Raw genomic sequence first — 24,516 nt, 5'->3', positions numbered from 1 at the left:
TCCGGGTGCGCGTCGGGGGGCGGGGGGAGGGAGCAAGACCCGGCGCTTTTTGTTTGCAGCTGAGTCCGGAGAGTTGGATTCCCTGGTGCGGATTCTCCTAGCCGAGTGGATTCCCCAGCTGCAGGCGGGAGCCGTTCCAAGAGCTTCTCGGGGCGCGGTTTGGCAGCAGAGCCCCGGCGGCTCGGCCCCCGCAGACGGCACCTTCTCGTTCGCGGTCCCGGACGCGGAGCGCGGCCCCGTTGCAACAGCTCGGGGAGCACGCGGGCTGCGTCTGGAAGGGACCCAAGTCGGCGAGCGGAGAGCAAACCGGGCGGAAATTCGTTCTTCCCACACTCTGCCCGCGGGGACGCTGGCGGAGAAAGAGGAGACGGCGGAGGGAGGACAGACCCCGGCAGGGGGAGGAGGAAACGCTAAGTGGCTCCGCGTCTGGTCAGCCCGAGCCCGGGATGCCAAGTGAGAAAAGTAGGGATTAAAAACAGCTGTACCGGTCGGACATGCTAGGCCGGGGGCGGGGGAGGATTACCGGGCTAGCAAACGGGATTTGCAGACAGAGACCTTTTTATTTTAGACGAGTAGACCAGCCGCTTCTGAGCAGTGGGAGTGCGGCTGGCCTTCCTCGTTTTTGTCACTTGCTCTTCCAGGTGCCACCCTGCGGGAAGTTTGAGCAGCACGGAGTCCGCCAGCATTCTACAGGAAGTTTGGGGGAGCGCAAGGTTGCCTGCAAAAGGCCATCAGAAGAGGGTAGGTGAACCCAGTCTGACGGTTGCTGCTTGGGTTTTGACGTGGACTAGTAGCTGAGGAGAGGCACCACCCCTTTTTAGGTGTCTGAAGGGAGCGTTTACTCCATCCTGCTGTGGGCTAGAACATGAAGAAATAACAGAACTGGTTCTGCCAACATGAAAGTGTCAGCCACATTTTGGTGATTCAGTCCCATTAACTCTCCTACAGTAATAGAGCCCCTGGAGTAGGCTCTGCTCATGTGCACACACTTAATAACCTTCACAGATCCTAAAGTAAACACTCCTTGCAGGGCCCTCCTGCTTTATGCCTGGACTTGCAGTGATCTTCAAAGTCTTTAGGCCCAAAAATGTTTAGGCCTGGCTCAGTTGGGGAAGCATTATTATTTATTATCTATAGGGAATGGAGCATTTAATCAATGGCTCCTTTGGGGTCAGCCCCTGCTGAGAATGAGAATACACAAGGAGGAGTTGTTAATTATTGATTATTGTTTGTTTATGTAAACCGTCTTGCTAAAAAATAAGGGCCCTGCCCCCATCCAAGGTGTTGAGAAAACGTAAGTTTTGAGAACATACTTTGCAACAATGTGGAAAATTAAAGGAAAGATACAGATCCTCACCTCAAGAGAAAGACAATCTAGTCGGAAGGGCAGTGCATTGAAAAGTTAGATAATAATGTAAGGCAGTAATACAGAACACTGCAAAAACGAAAATGATTTTTTTTTTTTTGAGAAGGGATCTCACTCTGTTGCCCACGCTGGAGTGCAGTGGCGTAATCTCCGTTCAATGCAGCCTTGACCTCCAGAGCTCAAGTGATCTGCCCATCTCAGCTTCCCAAGAAGCTGGCACTAACAGGCCCTTGTCGCAATGTCCAGCTAATTTTTGTATTTTTTATAGAGGGAGTTTTGCCATGTTGCCAGGCTGGTATCGAACTCCTCCTGGTCTCAAGCGATCCTCCCACCTTGGCCTCCCAAAGTGCTAGGATTACAGGTATGAGCCACCGCACAGGGTGACAAATAATTTTTAATAATTCCATGTTTCACAGTAATTGCCTCATTTAGCAATTAATATAGGCAAGTGATAGAGGCAAATTCTGAATTTAGAGAAAGATGAGATCGTTCATGGGTGAACAGGGACCTTGGCTTTGCAGGGAGGTGAGTCAATGATAATTCCAGGAGATGAGCACTGAGGGGTAGAACTGTGATAGTCCTGAGGAGCAGCACCTGAGAGTATGGGGAAGGCATCTAGAAGAGGGGAAACCTGTGCTGAGTTTGAGGGGTGAGTGATGTTACCTAGAGGAGGGTGAACAGGCACTCAAGGAGGAGAAGCCTGGGGACACAGGCACTCAAGGAGGAGAAGCCTGGGGACACATGCAAGGAGGGATTTAGAAACCTCCACATCTTCTGTCTACATATTTAGAGTGAGCTTTATTATTCTTTAACAGTATCATACACCCTAGCTTATACAGTGACTTGAAATAAATATTCCTTTATTCCCCTTTAAGGATTTCAGCAGGTAGCTGATGTAATCATATTTGCACTACAACCTCAAGAGGAATCTCTGCCTAAATAAACAAAGTAGGTGCTATACAAAGAAAATGTCTTCCTAGTTCTTGCCTTCTAGGTCCTTGAAATCTGTGACAGCAGTAGGTGTGAGATGTGTGGATAGAGCATCCAGACTGAGGCATTCAGCTATACCACATACATAGGCATCCTGTAGATACTGTGAATGCACCTCCCTTGACCAGGCCCATGTGGGCCCTGTCTGTGGACCTTGTGCTTTAGAGGGCTGTGTTCCAGTCCTCCTCTGGCTGTGTCCCTCCAATAAGAGTGGGATTTCAGGCCTCGAAGGAGATGTGCACACCTATATCCCACCTCCTGCTCAGAGTTCTCTAGACCCTGGAATTCCCCGTGTAACTGCCTAAGTATATGTAGGCTGTCTTCACATCTGTTTTCCCAGTGGCCAGTCATGCCACAAGTGTGTATCCTTCTAGGGCCAAGGGAAGACCAAGGGGTCAGCTATGCAAAAAAGAATCTGGAGATGTAGGGTGGAGTTTCCACTGGGAGGCCCCAGAAGACCTCTCATAATGCAGGAGCCAGAGCTGGGAAGGACAGCCGTGGGCCAGTGGGTGACCTTTCACACTCTAACCCTGGGCTTCTCAAATTTTAAAGACAGGCCTGTCTATATGTAGTTATTTTTGGAGGGAAGAAAGTAAATGTACTTTGATTTCAGAAAGTTCAAGAAAAAAATCAGGAGTTTGAAGGAAAGCAGGTTTTTTTTTTTTTTTTTTTTCCCTCACTGCAATCTCTGCCTCCCAGGTTCAAGCAATTCTCCTGCCTCAAGCCTCCTGAGTAGCTGGAATTACAGGTGCGCACCACCACACCTAGCTAATTTTTGTATTTCTAGTAGAGACGGTTTCACCATGTTAGTCAGACTGGTCTCAAACTCCTGACCTCAGGTGATCCACCCCCCTTGGCCTCCCAAAGTGCCAGGATTATAGGCGTGAGCTACCGCACCTGGCCGGAAAGTGGTTTTTAGAAATGTTAAGTTCTACTTTATTGTAACATAGGCTATACTAATTTTCTATAAAAAGCAGTGCTTTTTAGTAAAAGCAAGGACACAATTGTCTGTAGGTAAATGAATGTCTCTTAACTATGTAAACTCTTTGTTAATGGATGGATCCAGACTTGATCAGGTTCCAGGAGATTCAAGTATTGGTTATACTTAAGTGTATAATTGGCATAATCACAACTGGAAATCCAGGAAGGAATGCCATTCATGAGAAAATACAAGAACTTTGTCATTTCACTTTTGGAAAGCTTGCACTTTAAATCTCAAGTGCACTGCGGGGTAGTTTCAGAGGTCAGAAGCACAAATGCGTTTGGGCTGGGTCCATGACACATACATATGCTGTAAGGACTCTCAGGGGTCTTGCCCAGGCATGAAATCTTCGCGAGCTTGCCACGGTTGTACACCTGTTTCTTCCCAAGCAACCTGTGGTTCCCTTGAACTTCAGCTACAGAGGCATGAAGGATTCCAGGCCATGTCTTCAGCAGCCCCTGGATCTGACAGCAGTTGGTCAGGCAGTGCTCTGGTGTGGGATGGGTGAGGGGGAGGAGAGGTCTGGCTGCAGGGGATGCGAGGAGGTGGAGCTAGCCCAGTTCTTCTGGAGCAGCATCCTGGAGCTTACTCAGGCAGCCTGCAGGAATGGTAGCAGTTTCCTCCCCTCATGGGAGCCAACCCCAGACAGGTAGTATGGTCCTTGACACAGACGACGTAGGAAACAGGAGACTCCCCAGTGATTAGTTTGCTTATTATCAAATGCCCCCCAAAGTTGTCTTTCTGTGAGCTGCATCTTAGCCTGAGAGACAAGTTTCTTTTCTTTGGGATCAGAGATATGAATGAGATACCCACTGGTTTACAGAATATCCACCAATTATCCATTTCCTGGGTAATACAGGATTGCAGGTCCCTGGCTAGGTACCAGCCTTATTAAATCAGAATCTCTGGGCAGCAAAGCTGTGGCATCTGCATTTGTAAGCTTACCAGATGATTTTTATGCACACTCAAGTTTGAGAAAACCAATAGACAATACTTCAAAACACCTATTTATGATTGGCTGATCGTGTAACAATAATAATAATGTAATAATAACTGGCGCTTATGTAGTGCTTAGTGAGGGCCAGGCAGTGATCTAAGCACTCTACATAAAATAGCTCATTTACTTCCATAACTACCTGGTGAGGTAGAAATGGTTATTGTCTTCATTTTACAGAGGAGCTCTTTAAAAATACAGGATCCTAGCCCCAACCCCAGAAAATCAGATTTGGAACCTTAATAATAGGGCCTAGAGATTTTATTTAGCACATTACCAGATATTGCGTGGTGAAGACTCAAGCTTAGGAACTACAAAACTAGAATTTGTAAGGGCTTATTGAGACATTGAAGTATCTCCTTTGCTGGGAGGCTGAGGATAGAAAGAGGAATAAGACAAAGCTGGTACCTTCAGCAAGCTCAGCATGGCTGGGAAGATGAATGTACAAAAGACAATAATCCGGAAGGATAGTACGATCCTAGGGTAATACAGTGAGAATAATATGCTGTAATAGCAATTGTTTTTTGAGAGGAAAATAAGGAAGAACGAAAACCTCTGTGGAAAGCGAACACTGTATGTGTCACAGGCCATTTACAAAGTGACTGTTCCAACACTCTGGATTTTTATGTCCAAGGAAAATCCTTATCCCTTAGTTCAAAGAGACCTGATTGTTTGAAACGAACATGTATAAATAGACTGTGTATCTACAAGAACTGCAGTGAACTGTAGGCATTTCTGCAAGCCAAAAGGGCAAGGCAGATGTGGACTGAGTGTAATGAGTTAGGGAGTAAGACAGATCCAAATGTTGTGTATGGTTACAGTATGGAGTTTGTTTACATGTAACTGAAATTTTATAGCAGTAATATAATGCTGTCTTCCCTTAGAATGAAATTGAGTGAGTAGCCTTAGGAGATGCTCTAGGTACAAATGTATCTCTTAAGTACTAAAATATTTGTCCTGTCTGGGAACCAGAACTGTAATTGTATTTTATGATACCACTTGCCACTATTCTTTTATTTGGCCTTCTGCACATGACCCTAATAACATTTACTTAGCCATTTATATTCCCACCAAACTGGAAGGGCAAAAGGCTTATTTTATTTCATTTTTGTGATGCTCAGCAACTATTGTTGAATTGTCAAAGTTTTAGTAAAGATAAGAAAAAGAAACAAAAATGTTAACAGTTACCGTCTTTAGGTGGCGAGAAAGTAAATGTTTTCATTCTACTTTTTGGCATTTTCTAAATGGTATACAAATACTATGTATTTCTTCTAAATTATTTTTTAAATTTTAGTAAGTTTTCCTATCTAATATCTGGTTTTAACATCAATCTAAATCTCAGGAGGGAATTAGGTGAGGATTATTCATATCTCCAGTTTGGAGGAGAGGATGCTAAAAGCTAGAGAGGTTAGCTAACTTCTGGAATGATCCACCACTGTAATGGGAGAGTGCAGACCACGATAGAAACAGATGAGCCTCAGCAGGTTCCCCATTGATATCTGCCGATATGTACAAGCAGTGGGACCAGTTCTGTGTGGTATTCAAACTATTTAACAACTGGTACAGCAAGGGCTAGTCAGGTTTGGGCACTGACCAGTCAGGAAAGACAGCAGCCAGGAACAACCAGCCCTGCTGTGCCAGTGTCCAGCAGCTTCAGGTGGACTCAGCTGTACTTGATTCAAATTTCTGAATGATGCTTTAGATGTAACTCTTTTTTTCTTGGTAATGATGTTATTTAAAACAATTTACATAATGCTTGGGCACAATAGTCAGTAATCACGAGAAACAACATACGGAGGCTTCTTGGGTCCAAATGCTTCCAAATTGCAAACTTGCCTGGGGCCTACTTCCCTGGGCCCAAGTTCATCACAGTCATTCATACTCAACAATAGCACGTTGATGAGAGGGTGAAGATGATTAACTTTGACAAAAACGTGAGTTTTATTTTCAATTTATAAATCAGAAATGGTCTCCCACTGTCTTCAGGGAGCTGACAGATATACTCAAAGGTAATTTAATTCTTTAAAAGTTCTATTTTTTCACCACTTGATCTGAATTTTTACAATTAATGGCTTAAAACTATCTGTAGGAGGGCACCTCTATCTCTTTTGAAGAGTTATCAGCTTAAAAGATAAGCAACTCGGCCGGGCACGGTGGCTCATGCCTGTAATCCCAGCACTTTGGGAGGCCGAGGGGGAGCGGATCACCTGAGGTCAGGAGTTTGAAACCAGCCTGTCCAACATGGCAAAACCCTGTCTCTACTAAAAATACAAAAAAATTAACTGGGCGTGGTGGCAGGCTCTTGTAATCCCAGCTACTTGAGAGGCTGAGGCAGGAGAATCACTTGAACCCAGGAGGTGGAGGTTGCAGTGAGCTGAGATCACACCATTGCACTCCAGCCTGGGAGACAGAGAGAGACTCCATCTCAGAAAAAACAAAACAACAACAACAACAAAAACGATTAGCAACTTATCCTGTAAATTTTCAAATATTTATTATCCAAACCTGGATGGTGCATGGGTTATTCTTCCCCTTCCCCAGAGCTGTAAATGTCTCCTTATTCTAATGTCATTGTATAGGGCCCAAATAAAGGAGGCAGCTTTAGACCCATGTTGCCGAAAACTGGGGCTTTATCCTGGCAAGAAACATTCTGTCAGTCTCAGTAATGAAAATAATCTTAGACAGTTAAATAATTGACTTTATACTGTGTAAATACCCTAAAAGTGTTTGCAGATTTCATCAAAAGGCCAAATCTTCTTTTACTTAAAACCAGGAACATGGCAGGAAAGGAAATGAGAGGAAGGAAGCGTCCATCCCCTTTTCAGTCTCTGTAATTTTCTATGAAGATTTGCACTTTGATTTTGCTTAGTAACACCATATGCTGGAGTGGGACGCAAGATCAAAGCCTCCACGCACAACACTGGAGTCCTTGCTGTAGGCAGGATCAAATATTTCTGTTGTAGAATGCTAATAGATCCATAATGACACTCCCAGCCCCCCATCATCCCTACTTCATATCCAAAATATAATTGAGAAAACTCAAACATGAATGCTTCCGTCATCTTTTTCATTGCCTGCTATAATGTGTTGTAGATTGAAAAAGGAAAATGTGTTGTTACCACTTAGATATTTGGAACTGAAGAATGTTCAGAAGCTTAATGTAAGTGATCAGGTTTTATAGCGTGCATGGCTTTAGAAATTTGGAGGATAAGAGTTTGCTGAACACTGCTTTTCTTTGGTTGGTAAGACCGAAGATATTTTTTCTTCATTTTATTTTTCTCTACAATCAAAATTTTTTTACAGTGAACATTTGTTTTTGTAGCTAAAAATCTTCGGTAAAAATGTATATGATGCCATGGATATCAACTCTTGCTTTCTCCATTGTCCTGCCATGCCCTGCTTCGTTACAAATGTCTTTCTTAGAAACATTTTTTAAACATCTATCTTGGTACTAGAAGTAACCTTGGTTAGTCAGACAATTTATTGTATACAGTGTAAAACCCCAGAGGCATTTGCAGATGTCATTTTTTTAAAAATCCAGTGCTTGTCATAAACTACCCATGTGGTGTATGTGGGGTCCACTTGCTATGTTTCTTGCCCTTGAGCCACATCACAGTCTCCCTGATCAGTTGCTCATTTGCCCATCTATAAAAAGGGAGAAATCACACTTGCCCAATGTAAGAGTTTTGTAAAATGTATGTGAAACTGCTTAGAACACAACAAATGGTATGAACATAGAATTGTTCCCAACATTTCAACCTCATGCGTGTGTTTTTTCAAGGAGAATCTGAGGTCCTCAAGGGCAGAACCAAGTTTTTGCACAGCTTTGTAGTGTTCTCTGTAACATCCAACATAGGGTCTTTTCTGAAACTGTAGGTCTTTTATGTTAGGTTGAGCTAAAAGCAAGGAGGAGGAAGCCACATTCCCAGGTGACTGGCTTTACTGTCTTTCCTTGTACATTCTGTTGCCATCTTATTATGGTTTCATAGCCCTTCTCCAGGCCACCTGGGCCCAGAGCACACATCTTAGACCCACAGGTTCTCTCTGGATAGCTGCATAGACAGGCCTGGATTCTGGGCCAGCTCTGCAGTCATTGAGCTCACAGGGCGAATCACTTGACAGTGCTGGACATTAGTTTCTTGCTGTCTGATGTAATGTCCGTGATGATACATCAGTGTTTGCCCAGAAGGTTCTTGTCATCATTAGTGGCCCTTGAGATATGAAAAGATTACATGTAAAGAAAAGGAGCCAGTAGTCATACTGGCCCTCAATACCATGTCTAAGTCTTGGAGATTCACAATGCGAAATAGTATATACAAAGCTTTGAGAAATCTTACAGAAAACAAAGAAAGAAATGGGGGATGGGAGATAGAACTGTTGACCTAGTTTGAGGAACACTGGGTTACATGTTTTCAAAGAGCCCTTCTAGCTTTAAACAGTAAGGAATTGATTGCATTTCTTCAGTGGAACACTTTGAATTCATTGAAATTTGTTGATGATACAGTTCTTTGAATACAATGTTTTACATAAAATTGTCACATTCTACAGTGGAAGGTGCTTTTCCACGTTGTGCTTGACCAATTCAGCAACTCATGGTATCCGACCAGCCGGTTTAACATTAATCCACAGTGAGCAGGAAAATATTTACTGAAGTTGTCTCCAGTCTCTCACAGTTCTGGAAAGCTTCTTTGCTTTGTCCCCAAGCTGTCACTCAAACTAGCAAATTATTAGACATTTCTTTCCATCAGGATATAGGCGTTAGAACCCCATAGTTGAAAGCACCATTTGGCATGTTAAAGATCTGGGCTAAATAGCTGTTGACTCTTCAGAAGTATTATTTAGTCACCAGGCTAACATGGAAGGAGTGTTTCCTGGAAACCTAGCCGTTTGGGAAGAATTTCTCTAGTTTCAGTATATAAATTCTTAATTAGCTATTGATACTAGCTAATTAAGCTAGTATCCTTGGGTGTAAGAACCTCATGGGTAATCAGCAGGTGACTCTTATTATTCCCTGAGTGATGGCATGTAAGCACCAGCTTAACTAGAATTCCAGAGTGGTTTTCCATCTGAAACAGGTGGCTACAAACACCTGCGACAGTAATGACTAGCGTTTACAGAGGGTTGGTCATTTGCCAGGCACAGTTCTAAGCCCTCTACAGGTATTAAATCACTTAATCCCTCAAGGACCCCTGAGGAAAGTAGAGTTAGTCCCATCTATAGATAAGCTATCAAAGCAAAGAGAGATTAAGTAACTGGCATAAGGTCACACAGCTGGTAAGTGATGACAATGCTGGGACTTGAATTAATATTTTCTGAAAATTTTTATGCATACTTTTCACAAGAATCTTTCATCACAGTGTCCTTGTCATAGCTAGAGTCACTGATACTTAACATTTTCCAGAATAAATCATCTGCCCATTCATACATACTGTTTGAACTGTAGCATTTTTAAATATGATTCTTTCAGTGGCAATTTTCCATGCCACCAATACCTATTCTCACATATAATTATGTTTGTTTTCTTCATTCCTACTGTAGGTGTGTATTCATGATCTCCACAGTATTACCACTTATTGTATTACTTTCTCTTCCACCATTATATTTATTTTTAAATGAAGATTAGATTTTTATTACAGAAGCAGTGTATGTGCAGTGTAGAAAGTCAGAAGATAAAGATAACCAGCAAGAAGATAAAACATCTTATTCCCACCCTGGTAGGCTGGACAGTGGTCCCTCAAGGATACTTACATCCTAACCCCCAGAACCTGTACATATGTTTAGGTTACATGGCAAAGAGGAATTAGGGTTGCCAATGGAATTAAGCTTGATAAGCAATTGACTTTAAAATAGGGAGATTATCTTAGAGTATTGGATGGGCTCAATGTAATAACCAGGGTCCTTAAAAGTAGAAGAAGGAGGCAGAGAAGTTCAGGGTGATGTAATGTGAGAAAGACTGGCCAGCCATTGCTAGTTCTGAAAATGGAGGAGGGGGAGCCAAGGAATGCCAGCAGGCCCTAAAAGCTGGAAAAGGAAAGGAAATGGATTTTCTCCCAAGCTCCAGAAAGAAATGCAATCCTGCCAATACCTTGATTTTAGTTCCATGAGACCCAGTTTGGACTTATGACCTATAGAAATGTAAGATCATAAATTTGTATTGCTAGAAGCCACCAAATTTTTGGAAATTTGTTATGGCAGCAGTAGAAAACTGATGTACACACCAACCAGTGATTATAACTGTTGACCTTTTATTATATGTATTTCTAGATCTTTTTATTTTTATTTTTTTTTTGAGACAGAGTCTCACTCTGTCACCCAAGCTGGAGTGCAGTGGTGCAACCTCTGCCTCCCGGGTTCAAGCAATTCTCCTGTCTCAGCCTCCCGAGTTCAAGCAATTCTCCTGTCTCAGCCTCCCGAGTAGCTGGGACTACAGGCGCATGCCGCCATGCCCAGCTAATTTTTGTATTTTTAGTAGCAAGGGGGTTTCACCACGTTGGTCAAGCTGGTCTCGAACTCCTGACTTCAAGTGATCTACCCACCTCGGCCTCCAAAGAGCTGGGATTATAGGCATGAGCCACTGCGCCTGGCCTCGAACTTTTTATACACATACGTATGCTTTTAAAAAAAAAAAAAATCAGATCATAATGTTGTAAATTGCCTATTTCCTTGTAGTATTTTTCTTTCCCTGTTAATAAAATTTTATTGCTAATACCTAGATTATATTCAGATTACCCTAATTCTCTCCCAAATGTCTCCCCAAAGCTGGCTTGTCCAAATCAGGATTTAGGTCAGGATCATCCATTACATCTGGTTTGTGTGGTGCTTAGATATTTTAAAATCTAAAATTGTTCTTCTTTTCATCTACTAATTTTTCTTCACAGTACTTGTCTGATTACTTCCCCATACTGTCCAGTATAGCTTGTTCCTCTGTTCTCTGTACTTCCTATAATTTGTGATTGAGATCTGAGAGTTTGGCTGGTTCACGTTAATACATTTAGTCTGGAATACATCTTGGGCACTGTCATATGTTTCAGTTGAAGTTACATAAGAAGGCATGTGCCATCTAGTGCCCGCCATTACTGAAGCTCAGATTATATGAGCTCTTCCTGTGTGACTCCATTTATGTGACATTCTGGAACAATGCTCATCTGTGGTGATAGAAATCAAAACAGTGATTGCCTCTGAGAATGGTGGGAATTGGCTGGACAGGATATTACAGAACTTTCTGGGTTGATGGCAATGGTCTGTATCTTTTTTAGGGTGCTAATTACATACCTTTATAGAATGGTCAAAACTGAATAATGAATATCTGTGCAGCCTTTTAATCGTATAATTTAAATTATGCCTTTAATTTTTTAAAATGCAGCCCTTAGCAAACTCGTTAAGCAGAGACACAGTCCACTTCACTTATTACTCTAACTCTGGCTGCTGTCTTACTCTGAACCTTTTAATACTCTACTAGTCAGTCTTCCACTCGACTACCTGTGACTTTTTAAGGCCTAGGTCTTAGCTTCCCTAGTAAGTAAATGTCCTAGAACAGAGTTATGATTATGCCATCTCAATGCCCTTCACAACAATGGTTGTCAACCTAGGCTGTGTAATATTAGAATCACCTGGTATGTTAGTTGGCTCTGGCTGCCATAACAAAGTACTATAGACTGGGTAGCTTAAACAAAACAGATTTATTTTCTCACAGTTCTGGAGGCTGGAAAGTCTGAGTTCATCATGCTAGAGTGGTCAGGTTCTGGTGAGGGCTGTCTTCCTGGTTTGCACAGTTTAAGTTTCCCCATAATATGCAGCCAGGATTACAGTATTAAAGGTGGGGTCTGTGGACCAGCAGCATCAGCATTTCCATGTTAGAAATGCAGAATATCCTGGTCCACCCCAGATCTGTGAATTCAACTCTGTATTTTAACAAGACCCCCAGACGGTTTGTATGCACGATAAAGTTTGAAAAATACTTGTCTACAGCATCTTGCATAGTCTCCCAAATAAGTATGCAAATGCTTCATCAATCATTTTTTGTTTGAATTGAGATGGATGCGCCTTTTGTCAGCAAACCAAGTTTTAGCCTTTTTAGTCTTGGAAGCCTGTCATCGTGTGGATCTTGACTACAAATAATTGCACCTTAGCGTGAAGATTTTATGCATTGCCTATATATTATTGTCTGTTAGCAAACAAAACAAAAGCAGCAAATACATCCAGTATTAAAAACAAGTCCTAACGTTTTTAAAAATATACACCCACCCCAGCGATTCCATCCCTATGAATAATTACTTCCTTAGCTTCAGGTAGGTTTTAAAATTGATAATGAAATAGAATATGTACTTGTACTCCAGTTGCAAAAGGAAAGAGAAGTGGCTCTTAGCACAGAGCATGAATACTCTGGAGCTAATAAATAATTCAGTAAGCCAGATGAAAGGAAAAACATGTGTGCTTAAACAGCGGAGACACCCTAATGCTTAAAATATTCTTATATGAGACTCTGTCTCAAAAAATAAAATAAAATAAAATAAATTATTATGGTGAGAAATCAGGGTATTGTTACATATGATAATATGTAGCATATAATGCTAGTTTAAAAAAAATTATTACAGTAAGTATGCTTAATACCAGAAACATTGAAAAACATGTAGTCTTGATGCTTTAGAAAGAAGTTCAAGGTCTTGTCATCCATCAGGATCATCAATATGGTTGTCAGTGTTGCTCATGAAGTACTAAATAAAAGATTCCTAGCTGACAGACACTAAAAATTATCAATTTCCACCTTCCCTTTTCCCATCTATACCCAATTAAAGGTACCTAATGGGTATAGTTCTTTATTTTTAAGAACTATTAATTTCTAAAACCTTTATATTTAAATATATACAAATATACAATATATACCCTGTTAATTCAGTATAGTTACATGTTTAAACTCCAGCCTCAGGGATAATTTCTGCTTCTGGAAATTGGTCTTCTCCTTCTCATTTTCCTTTTCACCCTTAATTCATAACTTCTCACTTGTTAATATGATTAAATAGTTTGCTAAATTATATCAAAATGGCTTTCTGCTTTTGCTCATAGCATTGTTATATTCTGTCCAATAGGCTGAAAATTAAAAAATGCTAATCTTTATCAAGCACACATATATGTATACACACAAACAAATTCACCTTTAAAAAAGAGGAAGCCTTGATAGTGTTTCCTGTTTAAATTCTATTTCCCAAATGCATAGGGTTGACATTCATCTAATTAGTGATCAGATTTAACCCAACAAGTTTTTATTGAATGCATGTAGTGTGCCCAACAGAAACACACTTTGAAACCCAAAGCCTTTTACATTGGGTATACAGAGAGAACTTATATTCTAAAATTGCAAATTATTGAAAAAAGACCTTGCTGGTTACTGGTTCAGTAAAAATTTATTTAAAAAAATTTATTGGGTATCTTTTTTCATTACCTTCTAAAACAACACTAGAAGATAGTGGTATTTCTCCCTTAAACACTATGTAAGAACATTTACATTAATAAAATAATGTACAGCCAGAATTATTAAATTTATTTTTTTCTTTTGGGTAAATCCTTTTTTATACTTTCATTAATTTTTAATGAAAAATAATTTCTTAAATGGAAACACTGGAAAATCATATTCAATGGAAAGTCTCTATAAGATCTCTCAGAAATGTTTTATGCACATGTAAAAATCTGTTTTCTATATAACTTTATGTGTTACTTTATTCCGGTTTTTCCCCTACAGATGGAAGTATACCATGTACTCTTCTATACCTTGGTATTTTTTACTTGAGTAATTTTGGAGATGCTTCCATATCAGCACATGTAGATCACCTCATTTTCAATGCTGTGTAATATTCCAAGTATGGATTCAACCATTGCTATCAATATACATTTAAATGTTTTTTCCTGGTTTTTACAATCTTGTAATGAATGATGTTGTAATAAATAACATGTAAATATGTCTTTGCATTTCAGTGCAGAATAGAATATCGAAAATAAAACAGCTATACTAAAGAGTATGTGCATCTCTCATTTTTATATATAATGCCCAATTTTCTTTCAAAGAGCTTGAGCCAGTATACAGTTTTTGAGCCAGTACCCAACAGTGTTTGAGAGTGTTTGCCTCGTGGGCACCCATACATTTCTTGAACGATTCTCTCCTTTCTCTCATCAGTGTCTCCCTTTCTCTACTGGATCATTCTAATCACAGCACAAACATGTTGTCATTTCTTACATCTGGAAAGAATAATTCCTTAATGGACTTCACTTGCCCTTTCAACTACTGCTCCACTTATGTGCTCCCTTTTGCATCAAAACTTCTAGAAAAATGATGTATAAACTCCATGTCTTCATTTTTTCTTTCCATCCTCTCAAGTCTTCTCCAGTTAGGACTTTCAGCCTCACTACTTTACCAAAACTGCTCTTTGCAAGTCACTGATGACTGTTGCTATATCTAGTGGTGAGTACTTGGCCTTCATCTTACTCTGCTTGAGCAGCCTTTGATAGAGCTGATCCATTCTTCTTGGACCACTGTCTTCACTTGGCTTTGATGATACCACACCCTCTTCTGACCTTAGCTGCTCCTTCCAACTCTCTGTTGCCGATTTGTTCTTGTATCCACGGTGTCTTGATGTTGGTGTGCCCGGGACCGAGTCTTTGGATCTTATCCCTTCTGTGCTCCCTCCCTCTGTGATCTACTGTAATCACATGGCATTAAATACTGTTTCTACCCTAAAGACACCCAAATTGTCCATGGCCTTGATGTCTCTCTTAAACACAAGACTTGTGTCTTGTGCTACCTACTTGACATCTCTACTCAAATACCATAGAGATATATCAGATTAAACATGTCTAAAATTTGGTCTTATCCCTAAAACCTGCTCCTCCCATATTCTTCCCCACCTTAGGCAACAGTCATTCCATCCTTCTAGTTACTCAGACAAAAACCTGTACACTCATTCTTGACCTCACTCTTTTGTTCACACTCCAGTCCATTAGGAAGTCTCATTGGTTCTACCATCAGTAGATATCCAGATTCTGACCACTTCGCATCACTTTAATCTCCAACGCCCTAGTACAGGCAGCTGTCCTCTCTCCTCTGGATTATTTCCACACTCTCCTGCTTCTACTCTTGCCCCCACCGTCTGTTCTCCATAGAACAACACAGCAGCTGTGCGATCCTGTTAATACTCATCAAGTCATGTCACCCCTCTGATCAAACCCCTACAGTGGCTCCCATCTCATTGAGCATTTAAAGGTTGTATGTGATATCCCCCCAACCCACACACACAAACCATCCCTCTCTGATCTCACCTTCTATTACCCTTCTTGCTCACATTGCCGTGGTCCCAGTAGCCTTTTTGCTGTCCTGGTGCCCATGTAGAGCAGAATCCAGAAACAGACTTGTGTATATATTTAAATGCTTCATTTAAATAGCTCATTTTATTCACTAAGGAGAGGAATTGATAGGCTCTCCAACAAATGGGGACATTCAGGATTGAACTCAGACAGGCTAAAGTCTGGACCTCCTGGGGGATTGGTCCATGAAACTGCCTTTCACTTTGTTTGATCTTTTATTTAACACTCAGAAATGCCTTGAGGTAGTTTTGCACACAGTGAGTGAGTAGGCACATTTGCAGACTCTTCAGAGTAATCAGGTGTGAGAGAGGGCCAGGTGGGTGTTAAAACCCATGGGTTGCTTCTTGGGCATGGCAGAATCCTCACGGCTCACGGTAGGACCATCCACAGCTGCCTTTCTCCATGGTCTCTTGGCGATCTGGGAAACTGTGGCTGTGTCTGAGAACATGCTGTTTTGTTGTCTGCCTTCTCTATGGAGATATAACTATCGCCACATGTTTTCACACCATTTGCCATTATTACTGGTACATTGAACAAACAGGTCTTAGAGGGTTCAATTATAAAGCAACCTTATTTGTACTTCCCAATATCTTTTTTTTTTTTTTTTTTTTTGAGACAGAGTCTCACTGTGTCACCCAGGCTGGAGTGCAGTGGCACATCTTGGCTCACTGCAGCCTCCACCTCCTGGGTTCAAGTGATTCTCCTGCCTCAGCCTCCTGAGTAGCTGGGACTACAGGCACATGCCACTATGCCTGGCTAATTTTTATATTTTTAGTAAAGATGGGTTTTTACCATGTTGGCCAGGCTGGTCTTGAACTGACCTCATGTGATCGACCTGCCTCAGCCTCCCAAAGTACTGGGATTACAGGTGTGAGCCACTGCACCTGGCCCCCAATATCATTTAAAATCCAATCCTTGAGATATTTCTTTTTTGTTGCCTGGATGAAATTCAGGCACGCCACAGTTTCTGGCCCCTCCAGGATGCAGGGAATGCAGGGAGATAGAGTGGTAAGAGCAGAAAAGCTCTTTCTTGATTGGCATTATTGTGGTCAGGTTTCTCCAGAGTTGGCAGATGTTTCAAGCCAACTGTCTTGTTGGGGCTTCTTAAGAATCCCCACTGAGAGAAGACCTCTTCATTAAAATAGACTTCTTGATTTTAATGGATGATGGGTTCCTGGAGGGGCAGAACCAGGTGGCAGCTCTTATCATCCAGGAGCAAGTTGGGGACAGCTGCCGTAATGGTCAGAGAGCCTGGAGCAGCAAGTGGAACGTCATAGCACACAGAGACCTTTGCTATTGGCTCACTACTCATAGTGGCCCTAGGACCAAACTAGATGGGCAGTCTGCTAAGAATTATCTGATTTATATAATCAGAAAATCTCTAGGTCTAGTGAATAGAAACCTGAGTTGTTCAATGGAGAGTCATTGCCTGTCATCTACATTCCAGATCTGAGTCAGTTCTAAAACATAGAAATCCTTAGATTGCTGATTTTCAAACCGTGGCCAAGAAGTTCCAGCAACAACATCACCTGGGACTTTGTTAGAAATGCACATTTTCAGACCCTGCCCTCAAACCCACTGACACAAGAACTCAGGAGATAAGTCCTAGCAGTCTTCACTTCAGCTGATTCCGATGCATGCTAAGGCTTGAGAACCCTAAAGTTTAGATGAAGGAGAGGCTTGGGAAGTTTGAGGAAGGACTATATAACATTGCTATAAGTATCTAGCATAAATCTTCCTTTCAGTCTTCCCCAAAAGACATGCAGCCATTCACTAGGGTAACTGTGTACTGAGGAAGGAGGAGTATCCAGGCTTTTGGTAGATTTCTGGACATTGGTTCTGAGTCTATGCTAATCTCTAGAGACCCAGAATGCCTCTGACTGACCCATTGGAGGCGGGGTATCACTTATTGGTAATCAGGTAGTAAATGAAATTTGGACCTGCGGCTGCTTCATTGGATTCCAATGGGTCTCTTCACCCATGGTGTGGTTATTTTGCCATTCCTGAATGGACTTGCCATCTCAGAAACAAAAAGAGCTCACCTCCATATGGATTTTCTGACCTGTGTGGTGAGTATTAGCACGGTAGGCAGGGCCAAGTGAAAACTTCTTGGGATTTCTCCTTCCTATGTGAGAGTAAACTGAAAGCACTGCCTTATCCCTGGGGAAATGACAGAGATTGGTACTTCTGTCTAATGTTAGAACAGTACAGGAGTTGTTCTACTATGTCCTCATTTAGCTCCTCTGTCTGGCACGTACAGAAGGAAGATGGTTATTGGAGAATGACTGTGAATTCTTACAACATTAACCAGTTACTAGACCAGATGTAGTCTCTTTTATTGGATAACACAGCAGTGCTGTTGGCACTTGGTATGCAGCTACAGATCTGGTGGATGCTTTTCCCCCCAGTACCAAATTAGCAAAGATCATCAGAAGAAGTTTGCTCTCAACCAGCTGGAGGAATGGCAAAACACCTCCCTATCTTACCTCAGGCCTGCGTTGCCTCTCCTGCTCTCTGACAAGAAATAGTCTGCAGGAGCCTGGACTGTCTTGGTATCCTGCAGAACATCCTGCTGATGTGTAATTGACATGGTGAGCAGCAAGGAGCAAATATCGTACGTGCCTTAATAAGACAAATGTATGCCAGAGGGTGGGAGATGATCCCCAAGAAAAATCAAAGGCCTATTGCTTTGGTGAAGATGCTAGGGGTCCAGTGTGGTCTGGAGAATATTGGCATTTCCTCTCCAAAGTGAAAGACAAATTACTGTACTTTGTACCACCTACCACGAAGAAGAGCTATAGTATTCTGTGAGTCTTTTTATTTTTGAGGTAACATACACCCTTTTAGAGTCTAACGTTCAGAGCAATGTTTTGAGTTACCTACTAAACTGCAAGTATTGTGTAGGGACCAGTGCAAAAAAGGGCTCAAGAGAGAGCAGGATTCTCAGTCTTAGAACTATTGACATTTGCGGAACAGGCAATTCTTTACTGTGGGGCTGTCCTGTGCATTGCAGGGTGTTTAGTAACATCCCTGGCCTCCACCTACCAGATGTTAGTAGCATCACTTCCCATAGTTTTGAGAACTGAAAATGTCTACAGACATTGCCAAATATTTTCTGGGGTGCAAAATCACCCCCATTGGAGAACCATTGGGCTACAGCATGTCTAGTTAAACTTTAAGGTGAGAACCATTGGGCTACAGCATGTCTAGTTAAACTTTAAGGTGAGAACTATTGGGCTACAGCATGTCTAGTTAAACTTTAAGGTGACTACAGTACTGGCTGACAACTGGGACTGCAGCTTCGTGAGAAACCCTCAGCCAGATTCTCCCAAGTGTGCTGTTCCCAGATTCCTGACCCTCAGAAACGATGTGAGATGATAAATGCATGTTGCAAAGTTTTGGGGTAATTTATTACTCAGGATACTCAGACAACTAATACACCAGTCCTCTGAGCCGTAAGGTTAGGCATACATGGCAGAAATCCATCATCAGGTGTAAGTAGTAAAATAGTATATACCAGGTTCAGTTTGAGCAGGTCCTTCAGGCACAAGTAAGTTTCAAGAGCAAGTGGCTGTGACTCCCATAGCATCTACTCTTGCTGCCATTTTAATTCACCAATTAGTCCACATCTGTGACCTCTAGGACTGACTGTTGACAGAGGAAGAAAACATTTGGGCCTGGTTTGGAGGCACCAGGTAGATGTGGACTGCTGAAGCATTGCAGCCCAAATCAGGAACGTGGTATGAGGAGCTCTCTCAGGACCAAACACTGAGCATGTTGTCTGGAGGGAGAGATGGCCAGAAGTAGAGATATATACCAATGTACGGGTCATTAATGGTTTTATTAGTGTACTGGTGACAAGGAAGTCTAGGAAAAGGGTTTGCAGATGGACCTCTCCCTATGGGCACTGTCACATGTAAATTCTTGTTAGAGAGCATCCACTGATGAGGCCCTCAGCAGGCCACTGACAGGATGGCCTGTTCTGTGGATGTTGGTCAGTCCATTCCCAGCAATCCCAAGGCTTGCTTAATAGGCTCATGAAGAGCATGGCCATTGTGGCAGGGAGAGAAGCCAGACATAGGTTCAACAATGTGGACTTCCCCTCACCAAACTGGTCTGGCTCCTGTCACTGATAAATGACTAACTTGCTGACAGGGGCTCTACCATCTAGTCTGTGATGTGGAGTCATTCCCCAGGGGGACCAGTCAGCCATCAGATTATTGCATGGAACTTCTATTATGAAGGACATGATTTTGTCCTCTGGAATAGGCACTATTTATTTATTTATTTATTTTTAAATAGAGACAAGGTCTCGCTCTGTCACCCAGGCTGGAGTGCAATGGTGCAGTCATAGCTCACTGTAACCTTGAACTCCTGGGCTCAAGTGATCCTCCTGCCACAGCCTCCCAAGTAGCTAGGACTACAGGCACTCACCACCATGCCCAGCTCTTTTTTTAAAAAAAATTTTTTTTGTGGAGCCAGGGTCTCGCTATGTTGCCCAGGACACTATTTCTAAATATGCGGTGCATTCACTGCCTGCAGTGGGTTCATCAGTACCACCATCTGTGAACTTAACACAGAGCCTTATTCAATAGCATGATGATTATGACCAGAGAAGTTCTTTGCTTATGATCAAAGAACTAATTTTACAGCAAAAGAAATACAGCATTGGTATCATGCCCATGGGACTTACTGGATTACCATGTACTCCAGCACCCAAAAGTAGTTATCATTACAAAATTTAGAAATAGAAAACTGAAGTTTCAAAAATGGTACCATCTGGAAGATAACTGCCTGCAGTCTAGGTGACTTTCTTACTGCACGCAGATTATGCTTTGAATCAGCAACAAATGAGTGGTGCTGTGTCTCTCATAGGATACACAGACCTGGGTCAAGGGGTAAAAATGGGAGTGGCTCCTCTCACTATCACATCCTGAGTATCACTCACGGAATATTTGCCCTCCTTTCTACAAAACATAGATCAGCTGGTTTAAAGGTCTTGATTCCAAGGTCTCCTTGATTCCAAGGAGAGAATGCTTCCTCTAGGGGACACAATAGCATTCCACTGAACTGGAATTTGATACTTCTGTCTGCCCATTTCAAGTTTCTTCTGCCACTAAATGGACAGGCAAAGAAGAGGGTGACTTTTCTGGCTGGGGTGACTGATCAGAATTACCAGGAAGTAATTGGGTTGCCATGACACACAATGGTGGCAGGGAGGATTACATCTGAAGCCCAGGAAATTCTCCTGGGTGCCTCTTAGCACTTCCATGTCCAGGAGTAAAAGTTACTGGAATAATATTGCAACCTGCAGGACAACTAAAGACTTAGACCCTTCAGAAATGAAGGTTTAAATAATCTTGCCAAAAAAAGAACCCCAGACAACTAACTTCAGGTGCTGGCTGAAGGTAAAAGGAAGATAGAATGGACATTGGAAGAAGCTCATTCTCAATTATTATTTAACTATTATCATCATCAGTCAACTAGTTTTGTTAGCAGTCACCAAAACAAAACCTGTAGCAGCTATGCACATTTCCTTCTTTGTTTACTCTGCATAACACTGAGTATTGGTGGTTAATTTTACAACTTAGCCTTTAGGTTGTAGAACATCCATTATAAAAGGTGCAATGGTGACTGAAAAGAGGGAAAAATTTAACATCACCCTGGGATGAATACAGTGGGCTGAGGCCACTATCTTACAGTGGTTTTACTCTGAATTCTTTGTTTTGGGGAGAGAGTGAACTTGTATTCATTTATGTGAGGAATAAAATTGCATTCTGTGAGGAAGAAGTGTGATGTTGCTATTGGGTGCATACAATGGAATGTGTGGATGCTGAGTAGCAAAAGGGTGGATGTGCCGGATTGTGTCTCTTGACTCTTAAGTTGAAGTCCACCCTTCTGGATAATCCTCCATCCCCTTTCCCAGACTTACTCATCCAGCTGGTTTCATGGGAGGTGCTGGTGCTAGATTCCAGTGTGGGAGGAGGAGATTAGCCATTTTTCCCATCTGGCCTGGACTGCCTGTGCCCTGGGCTCCAGCAGTCCAGGGATAGTTTCGACAAGATCAACACTGAGTATCCCTGACAGGATTCAGTCAAGGGACAGTGGCAGCTTCCCAGCCTCTTTGGGTAAGAGCCCCTTCTTTTTTTGCTCCTCAGTCCTTCCAGTAGTTTTTAACCAGTTTCCTGTGTTCCATCCTACTCTGCTTGAGAGACATAGAGTGGTTTCTACTTTTGTGTTTGAGCACTGAATGATACATAGTTCCTTCCATATCAGTCCATAGCGAGTTTCCTCATTCTCTAGTTAAAAAAAAAACACAAACAGGAATACATCATATTTATATGAGAAGACCCAATAATGGATATTTAGGCTGCTCTCAATCTGCTCTTTTAATCAGTAAGAGTAGTAAGTACATTTCCATTTCAGGAAAGTATTATCAAGGCATATATTTGGAAATTTTTGTGTCTTACCCCACTTGGAATTATACACGCCAGAGCTCTTATGCAGGAATCTAAATGGCTGAAATAGGATTAAACTAGACTCTGGAATCCAGAGAGCATTCAACTGCAGCTGGTTATTTATTGCTTAATAAGTATTTTGAAGTATTGTTCGGGTATGTCCTAGCCTTATCTCTTCCAAATGAATTGCAAGCACGCGGAGGCTTGATTTTTTGTCATCTTTGGAATATGTAAATGTGTCACGTTGGGAGGGGTGTTGGTAGTACCTCCCTCCTCTGCGATTCATGTCACCTGAATGTGTCATCCTACTGGCAGTTTAGGAAGAGCCCTGCATAAGTCTTAGGTTTTCTCTTGAGGAAGGAGGTCATGACACAGCCAGCACTTCCACATAGGGCAGTAGCTCAAATAGAGGTCCAGTTTGTTTTATTATTGGGCTTATTCCAAATTCCTTTCATGGGGCACTGTGTTTTAGAAATGATTTTTTCTTAATTATGAAATATTTTAATTGATTTGTGGGCAGTGCCTCTTATTCAGCCTGTGCAGCCAGTCCCTTTGGTCCAGCTCGGGGTTGGAGGGCTGCCTGGACCTGTCCAATGCCCTCAGCCCTGTGAGGCTGCCTCAGGCCATGTCACCCATCTGACACTCTGCTTCCACTGACCACAGAATGAAGGTCTCTTTAGCTCTTTGCTAGCTCCACCCCAAAACTCTGCTTCTTGATTTTATCTTCTTTAATTAGTGAAGCGCACTTTTGCTATCTTCTTAACTTTTAGGTATTCAGATGATTCTGCCATTCCATTTCCAGCTCTTAGACTTGTTGAATGTTCTAAAATGGGAAAGGCTGGGTCCTGTTTACAGTTGCCTTGCCAACTCCCCATCAGCCTTTTCCTAAGGAAGATTTTTCTTTAGCCAGTCTACACTTTCATAGCAACTTAGAGTGTGACAGGAATCCTCATTCACAAGCGACTTGGCCGGTAGAGATATGGAGTTGCATTTCTAGCATGAATATCCAGCCTTGTTCCTTGAGGGTTCAACTTTAATAATCTTTAACATAATCCCTTTAAAACACAAATCCCTGGCAAATCCAAGCTGCTTTGCTACAAAAGTTCTAGAGATTAAAACCAAAGCTGCTTTTGGTGGTAATGCTGTTATGCTGTCAATCCCATTGTCAGGCAAATTAACAGAATACATTTCTAATAACCCACCTAATGCTGGTAAGCAATCAATGGCCAGATCCATTTAACTCGCAGAAGCTTAAATGCGGTTAAATCACATTTCCTGTTTGTGGGGCTGAATCCTAGAAGATGTGCAAGGGTTGTTTTTCCCAATACTCAGTGGAAAAAGGTAAGAAGGCATGTAAAGGAACAGGTTTTAGTACTCATATTTTATGTTAATTATCCATAACATTTATATTCACTGTAATATTGAACAAAAATAGTTTATACTGATCATTTACTACATGAAACAGCGTTACCTAGGATAAATGGTAACTGATTTGCTAATTTTCTAGATAGCCACATTCACAAGTAAGATCACAGCTGCATCAGATACACAATGAACAGAAACTGATTTTTAAAACTATCAAAACAGGAAGAACATAGAAATTTCATCCCCAAATCCTCAGTGGCACATTGGAGATTTCTTAATGCATACTGCTTTTCTTTTCACTGGAATTCCACATGTAAGTTGTGAAGTGCAAGAATGAACTATTAGAAGCTCCAGGTTTGACATGATCGCAAATTAGTTTTACCTCTTGCTGGTACATATTCCCTATGTTCAGGTTCATAGAAATCCCAGAAAACACATAGGTCTCCATCTGAATTTTGGTCAAAGGATTCAGTTCTACCTCTTTCATCCTGGCCCAGTTTTACTGCTGGGAGTCTCGCTGGCTTTCTCTTTAACTGTCAACAAATTTGGAGCAAGGTTCTCTCTCTGGGAAAAGATTATATATGGCAGTCTGGATTTTAGTTTATATTTTCATTATAAATGAGAGAGTCTTTTAAAAAGCCACTTAAGAATCACTGCACAGCTTCATGTGGGATTTGGCCAACAGTTGTTGGAGTTCTAAGCTATTAAATCAGCTTTTTTTCTAACTGTGAAAAGCAGAGGTTGAAATTTTATATTTTTTCAACTCCTCAACCACTGGTTTAAGTAGTTGAGTTATTAAGAAGAAAACAATATGGAGTATTTTTCAGAATTATATGTTCGCTTTTGGTTTGTTTATCCACAGATGAAGAGAGTTGAGAAGGTTTCATCTTAGCATATCTAATGTGTATTACATCTCTTCTACCCGAATCCTTTTCTCAGGCATAATGTAGGGGGAACCATCAGTTTGTTATTGCTGGCAGATCTCAGCTTGTAACCAACAGAGGAATAT

The sequence above is a fragment of the Macaca mulatta genome, chromosome 3 (assembly GCF_049350105.2).
Source record: "Macaca mulatta isolate MMU2019108-1 chromosome 3, T2T-MMU8v2.0, whole genome shotgun sequence".
Classification (NCBI taxonomy): Eukaryota; Metazoa; Chordata; class Mammalia; order Primates; family Cercopithecidae; genus Macaca; species Macaca mulatta.
The sequence above is the reverse complement of the archived record's forward strand: the minus strand, read 5'-3'. Positions refer to the sequence as shown.